Raw genomic sequence first — 9,424 nt, 5'->3', positions numbered from 1 at the left:
TATATATATGTATATATGTATGTATATATATGTATATATGTTTGTATATATATGTATATATGTATGTATATATATGTATATATGTATGTATATATATGTATATATGTATGTATATATATGTATATATGTTTGTATATATATGTATATATGTATGTATATATATGTATATATGTATGTATATATATGTATATGTACATATATGTGTGTGTGTATATATATATGTATGTATGTATATTATATATATATATACCACACACACACACACACATGTAATATAAGTGTGAGTGAGTGTGTGTGTGTGTGTAAGTGTATTTATATATATCCTGCCTAAAAGTTTACGCATATAAGAAACTTGTGCATAGCAACAGAGTGAATCGTCAGGGTTTGTTCTCCAGTTTTACAGACAAACTAGCAATTGCTTATGCTGGCAAATAGTCTTTTCTAATCAAGGCACAAGGCCTGAAATTTTGTGGGGAGGGCCAGTCGATTAGATCGACTCCAGTATGCAAATGGTACTTAATTTATCAACCCCGAAAGGATGAAAGGCAAAGTCGACCTTTGGTGGAATTTGAATTCAGAACGTAGCGGCAGACGAAATACCGCTAAGCATTTCGCCCGGCGTGCTAACGTTTCTGCCAGCTCACCACCTTATAAACTCACTGCCTTTGAAAGAAACTAAAATTATGATAACAAAGATGTAGTGAAGACCAAATATGAAGTGCGTGTGTTTAATTAGGAAAATATGACCATCCCTAAGAATAACAAATATAATTAAAATGATATTTGTTATTTAGCTAATGTCATTTTTTCCTCAGCACATAATTATTTCTAATAAAGTAATTAATGCTCGCCACATTAATTATATGTCAGCACAAATTTATTCTAAATTGTTACACACTGCCGAGGTTGACTTTGCCTTTCATCCTTTCAAGGTCGATATATTAAGTACCAGTTGTATACTGGGGTCGATTAAATCGACTGCCCCACCTCCCCGAAAATTTCAGGCCTTGTGCCTAGAGTAGAAAAGAATATTATATTCTTAAGGCGGCAAGCTGACAGAATTGTTAGCACGCCGGGCGAAATGCTTAGCGGTATTTCGTCTGCCGTTACATTCTGAGTTCAAATTCCGCCGAGGTCAACTTTGCCTTTCATCCTTTCGGTATCGATAAATTAAGTACCAGTTACACACTGGGGTCAATGTAAACGACTTAATCCCTTTGTTTGTCCCCTCTATGTTTAGCCCCTTGTGGGCAATAAAGAAATAAGAAACTGCAAAAGTACATCATGTATGTTTGTGCGTGAAGGGGAATTGTCTGTGTATGTATATGTATATATGTATGTGAGTGAACATGATTGTGCATTTGTATGCATCTGTCTCTACATCTATCATTTTCCAACACCGCTCAAAGAACAAATGGCGTATTTGTTTATGTCCAAGCACTCTCCTTGGATAGCAACTGTTATTTCTTATTTGCTTACCACTAGAAAGTATGAAAAACGGCTAATATTTCTTTCAAACTTTACTCTTGTTACATTTATTCAAACCCCCAAAGAATCCCTCTCAACATATGGCTTTGATGCTCTCCCACTACTCCTGCTCATCGTCAGATATGCACATATTGTCAGTCACTAAGGGACATGCTCAACTGGTTACGGTCAAACAACTGACAAACAAATCTGTGGTATTGAGCAGAATATTTGCTATAACAATATTTCTGCTTCAGCAACTCAGAGTTGAACCTGCCTGAAATGTAATGGAAAATAGGTCAGTTTTAAAACATTGCTGTCCAGGGCAGAAAAGCAAGGTTTGAAGAAAATAGAAGCCATTTCCTTGGATTTCTTGATAGAAGCAAATAGGAAACAATACCTACCGACCAAAGACAAAAAAATAATAATAATTTTGGTACACAGTGTAATATAACACAATATAATCACATATCAATGTCCGTCCGTCCATCCGTCCGTTCGTCCGTACATCTATCCATCCATCCATCCATCTATCTATATAGTGGACACTAAACTCGGCTTGCGAAGACCTGTTGGGGCAAGCGAAAGCAAAATCGTGATGGCACCTGTGCCCAGCGTCGCCTTCCTGGCACGTGTGAGACATTCGAGTGAGATCTTTGCTAGTGCCGCCGGACTGGCTCCTGTGCAGGTGGCACATAAAATACACCATTTTGCCATAATCACAAGACCATGGTTTCCATTCCCAGACCGGGCAGTGCATTGTATATTTAAACAAAAACACTTCAATTCATGTTGCTCCAGTCGACTCAGCTGTAAGCAGGCAGCTCTATGACACATTAGAATTCCGTTTAGGGGGAAATATTGCCCTGTCTACCTGTCTAGCTAGTCAGGTGGCATCATTTGAAAACTACAACACTAATGCATGGAATCACATTGTGGCCAGCAGTGTGTAACAACATTTAATAGTCTGCTGAAGTCAGAAACCATTATTATTGTAGGCGGCGAGCTGGCAGAATCGTTAGCACGACAGGTGAAATGCTTAGCGGTATTTCGTCTGTCGTTACGTTCTGAGTTCAAATTCCGCCGAGGTCGACTTTGCTTTTCATCCTTTCGGGGTCAATAAATTAAGTACCAGTTACGCACTGGGGTCGATATAATCGACTCAATCCCTTAGTCTGTCCTTGTTTGTCCCCTCTGTGTTTAGCCCCTTGTGGGCAATAAAGAAATAAGAAACCATTATTATTGTAGATTTGGTTCAGGTTTGTTCTTATTCCTGGTAGAATTTATGTTGTTATTGTTGTTGTCTAACGAATGAAATAACATTTTCTTTGAAATTTGAGTGTTTTATTTATTCTTCTCCATTTTTATCTTTTCCAGGTGCCAAAAAAGTCTTTGGAAATACCATTTTGGTGATTATGGAATTACTGTGAGTTGAATGGCAGCTGTGTAAGAGAATGTTCTCTCACGCACAGCATTGTGGGTAAGAAAATGGCTGAATGTGAAACAGAAAACTGTGACAATCACTTTGACGAGCGTTGTCCTGCAGGCAAACTCAACTCAAACGAAGAAAATGGTAAAAAAGGCAAAGAAAAACTGGACATTGCTTCCTCACCATCCCCGGTCAGTGGTGACTTCAACAAAACTTGGTCACCTTCGTCGGTGAACTTTAGTGGCAATGACGACGACGATGACGATGACGACATTGATGATGACTCAGCCAATCGTCTCCTCGCGCTGGACAGTGTCGACGATGTCGGCAGCTCCAACTGCACGCAGCCTTTAGTTGTCGAATGTGACAGTGTTCAGAGTTCTCAGGTGCAACAACAGCAACAACAACAACAACAACAACAACAACAGCAACAGCATGACACAAAAGCAGCATATAATAATACAACGTCACATTTACACTGCAACAACATAGATAAAACCTCTTCCACCACAACCACAACCTCCTCCTCCACCAAAGATGGCATACATAACACTAGCACTAACAATAACAACAACAACAAGACCACATCATCAACACCTCAATCGCTATCACCGGTGCCATCGCCAACACCACCAGCAACAACAACAGAAGCGGCAAAAGCCTCGGCAACTATGATAACAACTACTAAAGAAGCGGACGGGGAGAGTTTGTCGGAGGACGAGCACGGCAGCTACATGAAGACGAGGGTCTTTGTGACCTCACCTGAAACGAGCATCTGTGCTGTGTCCTCCACCGTAGAAGACGATGATGAGAAAGATTGCCGTACCGTGTCCAGCTCACTGTCTGCTGAGGGGCCAGTCATCGCAGGGAAAGACGAGAATTTCTCCGAGGACCACGAGGGTTCGTTAGGGCTTCCAGCCTCCTCGACACTAACTGCTGAGCTTCTACAGAAAGAGGAGATGTACATCGGTCGGGATGCGGAGAACCAGCGCAAGAAGTCGAAGAGCAGCGTGGCTGAGCTTCTCCTCAGCAGCCCAACCAGCTGTACGGATTACGGAAAAAACACCCACTCAAACGAAGCAATGACACTGGATAACGGCAACGCTAAGAAGAAGAATATCAGTGGCACCAATAAATTTCAGTTGAACATCCATCAAAGTGACAATGTTGGCGAAACGGTAAATGAAAGCAGCACAATGGTGAACACACCAAAGCAGTTTAGAAACAACGAAATCATCTCAAACTCAAAAGATGACGCGGATGGCTCTTCTGAGAAAAGTAGCGAAGGTTTGGAAAGCAGTTGTACAAGGATTGCAAATGCGTTAGAGGAGTCTTTCTCAAATCTTAACCAAGATCAGTTCGAGGCCAAACTTTACAATGTGATCACTTCCAAAGCCTCGTGCAACAATAATGGTCCACAGGTGGAATCGGCTTTTAAGGAGAGTGTACGTGAAAAAGGCGTAAATGTGATGGATGGGTGTAAGCAGAATGATCTTAGTTCTGATATGCAAGAGGTGTCGGTCTTATCGATAGAAGGAGAAACTAATGTCCCGATCTCTTCGACTGTTAGTAAAAACTCTGCCATTGTCAACAAGGAACAAAGCAGCCCATTAGATTTCTCAAAGTTTCAAGAATGTAAAAGCAAGAAAGAAGAAAAGTCGAGCAGCATGGAGGTAACAGCTGATGTTAGTGATTCCAGTCGAGTAGACGAGTCTGGTAAGTCAGCAAACACTAACGCCAGCAACTCAAATAAGCCAGAAATAGCAGCGGATTCCAAAAAAGTCACTAGTAATGGTGAACGCAAGAGGAAATTCTGTGAACCACTTTTGTCAGTCATTGAAAAAGCGACAAAGAATTTCTCTGTTAATATCAGTGCCAAGTTGGATGCTATTGCCACGACGACAAGCACCTCCACTACTGCTGCGAAATGTCCAAAGATATCATCAGACTTGACTAGTAAATCAGACAGTCACTCCATCACAGCATCCCCATTGTTAACACTACGGACACCAACCATCAACAGCCTTGTCTCTTCTTCTTCATCATCATTATCATCGTCGCCATCACCATCATCATCCTCGCCATCTTTGACTTTCTCACCGCCACTCATAGCCACATCTTCCTCCTCTCCACCACTACAACCACCAGCCCCACCCCCAAATGCAGCTTCCAGTTCCGTGTTAAGCTCAGGTAAATCAAGTTTAGTGGAAACGATTCTTAGTTATGATAACGGTCTGTATGCCTGCAGTCATTGCTCCTTCTCGGGCAAGCAGTCGGCTTTTGAGGATCATCTCTTTAGTCACATGGAAAATTATGCTTTTAAGTGTGATGAGTGTACGGGTGAATTCAAATCTCCTAGCCAGTGGCAGCAGCATGTCCTTTCCCGCCACAAGGGACAACACCACCTTCCGAAATATATGTCTTTGTTGATTAAAGAAATCAGAGCGAGTAATGATCAAAAATTGAATTTTCAGTGTCCTGAGGCGAGTCGGTCACCATCAAAGCATCGCCAGACGCATCCAGCAGATTCAGGTGCCCAAACATCAAAGCACCGTCAAACTCACCTGGCAGAGCCAGGTGCTCAAATATCAAAATCTAATTCAGAACCATTCTCAGTTACAAACAACACAGACTCTTCACAGTCGCCAAAGCAATTCTCTGACAAACATCGGGCTTTCTGTAAGGATTTAGAAGTGACATTTGTAAACAATGAATATGTTTGTTTGCAGTGTGCAAAGAAATCAAAAGACAAAGAAATATTTCGCTTCCATCTATGGACACACACACACTCTGCAGAGAGTAGTTACTGCTGTTGTACGACACTAACCAGAGAAAGTTGTGAAGTCGTAGCCAATATTCTTCAGTTAGTAACAGACACCAATACAACGGAAACAGAGTCGGAGGACAGCACAAAGAAAACGGTTGTTATTTGTCGCATTCGAAAATCTGACCTCAAACTCGAAACCATTTCTAAAATGGCTTCAGAGGTGAAAAACCTTTCCGTCGCACTTCCTCTTCTTGTCGGAGCTGAAGTGAAAAGCAGTTCGTGTTCTTCGAAATTAGACCAGGCATCAGAACACTCAAATTCAAGCCTAACGACTGACGCTGATAAAATCTCAAAACAAACAGAAGGCGCTGCCAATAAGGAGGCTAAGTCTTCTGTCAACTGCAAAAAAAGAGACATTCAGGAATTAAAAGAAACTGTAATTGTTGAAAATCCCTTGAGGGCCGGAACACATCAGCTGAAGGTTCTAAAGACTTCTCTTGCAGACCAGGGTTGTGAAAAAATCCCAGACTTAAAATCCATTTCAGTTACAAATCAAATTGAAAACAATTCCTCATCTGGGAAAATGGCTGATGAAAACCGTTCCAGCAAAATCACCAAGAAAGAAAATTCAGATTTTGCAATGGATTTCAGTTTGGTCAAAGTTAAATCTGAACAACCGGATGAAGAGTATTTACTTGAAGATATCAACCGAAAGATAATGAATATCAAAAAAGAAGTGAAGGAGTTCACGGCTTTGACCAATATGTTGTGTGATATCAGCAGTTCTGACGGCAGCCTCCTTGATTTGAAAAAGGAATTGTCAGACGACCAAGACATGGCACTGGATTTAAAGATTAGTTCTCCACCTTCTCTTACTTCATCTAATATCTACAAGGACTCAAATGCTGGTTCCAGTATTTCAAGTTTTACCAATGATTCACTGTCCTTGTCCATGACAGTGAATAATGCTGAGAATTTGTCGGTAACTGGAGAGAACCACACTGTTGCAGGAATGGATAAAGATCTTAAAGGAGCATTCTACAAGTGCGGTTTTAATGGATGTGGTTTTGCTAGCATGAACTCCACTCAATTTAGAGCCCACTTGGAGACTGCTCACAAGTATGTCTCCTCTTACCCGTGTGCTCATTGTGGGCATGTGGCACCAAGTGAAGATAATCTACTCAGACACATGCAAACTCACTCAAATTCCAAAATTTTTTTGCTTTTCAAATGTGCTTTTGCAGGTTGTCGGTTTGGAACAAATCTTATACATGAATTTCGAGACCATAATGAAATCTTCCATAAGGACGAAAAGACGTGCAGTTGTCTGAATTGTAAACAGGTGTTTGTAGAACTGTCCGAACTTCTCAATCATCTCCGGACAAACCTGCTCAAGTTTATTCAGTGTCCTCATTGCTCAGTAAAAGACCGGAACCGAAGAGCTGTTCTCAATCACATCTCTGAGGCCCATCCGGGCAAACCGAAACAGATTGTGGTCACCAGTCAGGTTGTGTGTCAAGAAAAACAGACTAGTGGAACAGCAGACAATAAAGCTCTACTAGCAGATCATGCAAATAGTTTACAGTTGGCACCGTTCCCCAGCAAGAATGATATCGAGTACTTAGAGACGAAACTAAAGCCAAAAGAATTACTTTCAGCGCTACACCTGACCAACGATATGTTCCCATTCTCTAAAACATTCAGTGCCATTAGTGACAGCAAAAACCACAGCTCAACAATTCCAAAGAACCAATATTCCTGTAAGCTTTGCAAATACACAACTAGCCAATCTCCACTTCTCGAAAACCATGTTAGAAACTATCATCCTAGCTTCCTTGGAGAATATATTGCTAGACACATTGGTAAGGAATCCTCTAAATCTTTGACATCAGAAAGCAAGCAGAAGCTAGGTATAACAGACCTAGAAGCTGCATCTTCAGTTTCAAAGAATTCCAACCCATTAAAATCTTCAGAAGAAACTCCATTTGTAAACAAAGCTATTGCTAAGGCATGCTGTCATTTATGCCCTGTCGCTTACAAACATGTCCAGCAACTTAAGACCCATGTTCGAGTGAAGCACCCAGAATGTCAGCTTCTGAATTTCTTGAAATGTGTTCATTGCAATGCTAAATCGACATCAAAAGAATATCTGGTAACTTCTTGTAAAAAACGCCATCCCAAGAAAGAATTCCATTTCACTCACATCCAGGAAGTTCTCAATTCCAACAAGAACGAAAGTGAAATGCTTGATCTAATAGTAAATCCCTCTCGCCAAGAATATAATTCCAGCAGACGTTGTGAACATGGTAACCTCTCGTCATGCTTTCAATGTGAATTGAAGAATTCCAATTCCTCCAACGATTGGAAAGTACCGTTATTTAAAGACCAGCCTTATGAGGGAAGCACGACTGATTCAGTGAAGCCATTTGTCTGTAAAGTATTTAAAAACATGGTGAGGCCAACCAAAACTGTGAACCAATCTCCAATCTTGACAGTCCCATCAGCGAAAGGAAGTCTTCAGAAGAATACAACAAAATCCAAATCCTCTTCGGAGAAGAAATCAGCAGCATCAACTCTTGATACAGACTTTTCTTCAGCGTTACCTCCTTGTGAAATAGGCAGCCAGACACTAGATTCAAAACTAAGTGTTCTGTACACGCGAAACCGCAAGTGGAATCGGTGTAAGTGCTGTCAGTTTACCACCGACCACGTGGCTACAATTCATCACCATATCCTTGACTGCCATTTAAAATTGTACCTATGGTCGTGCCCTTACTGTGAGCTGCGGAGCATCAAGAAGCAGAACATTATACAGCATTGCTTACACTTCCACGAAAACAAGAAACCTGGTGCGAAATTTGAAAGTCAGGATTGGAATAAAGACATTCGAAATATTCTCAACTTGCTTCCAAAGGATACTTCTGCTAGTACGTTCACCAAACAGACGTTTATCATCAGTGGTCCATCATCAGAGACACCCAACTGTTACCGTCTCGCCACAGAACCTCTTACCATTCCTACTTCTTTGACCAAACCGAATCGTCCAACGGTTGTGAAACTGAGCAATGGCGTCTACAAGTGCTCAGTGTGCAGTACGAAAGGTTTTGTTGAATGGCAGGTCCAGAAGCACATTGAAACGGAACATTCATCAGAATTGAAGGCTTCTGGAGCTAATGGGTCAGGGAGCAGTATTGTTTTGGATTTCGGTAAACAGACAAGCGGTAACAGCTCCGATGCTAGTAAAGACATTCCTAGGAGTGACACGAAACAAATCCCAGAAGGTTCAGTGAAACATCTCGAGGCCCAGTCAGAGGATATTGAGTTGCAGAATCTGTCAAATCCCTCGTCAAAAGACGAGGAGATGAAAGCGATGGCTCGGAAAATCATTGAGGTGTCAGCAGGAGTGCTGCAGTGTCCGTTCTGTTCCTACAAAAGCCGTCTCCGCACATGTGTCAAGTGCCATATCTGGTCGCAGCACATGATGTTGAAACGGAAACGCTGCAAACACTGCTCGTTTGCCAGTTGGTTTGACAACGGCATCGAAGCACACATGGCTACTGAGCACCCACGTCTCTGCTTTGGCAGTCAGACTGCCAAAGCAGGATACACCGTACTGGTAGAAGAACCTGACGGAACATGGAAGGAAATGGCTGTGAATTTCGTACGAAGTTCCAAAGAAGATGTCGCCTTCCGGAAAAGACCACTTTCCAAAGAATCGGAATCGAACAGTAAAAGCAATAGCAGCAACAAAAAGGCCAAAA

Source organism: Octopus bimaculoides, chromosome 25 (assembly GCF_001194135.2).
Source record: "Octopus bimaculoides isolate UCB-OBI-ISO-001 chromosome 25, ASM119413v2, whole genome shotgun sequence".
Lineage (NCBI taxonomy): Eukaryota > Metazoa > Mollusca > Cephalopoda > Octopoda > Octopodidae > Octopus > Octopus bimaculoides.
The sequence above is the reverse complement of the archived record's forward strand: the minus strand, read 5'-3'. Positions refer to the sequence as shown.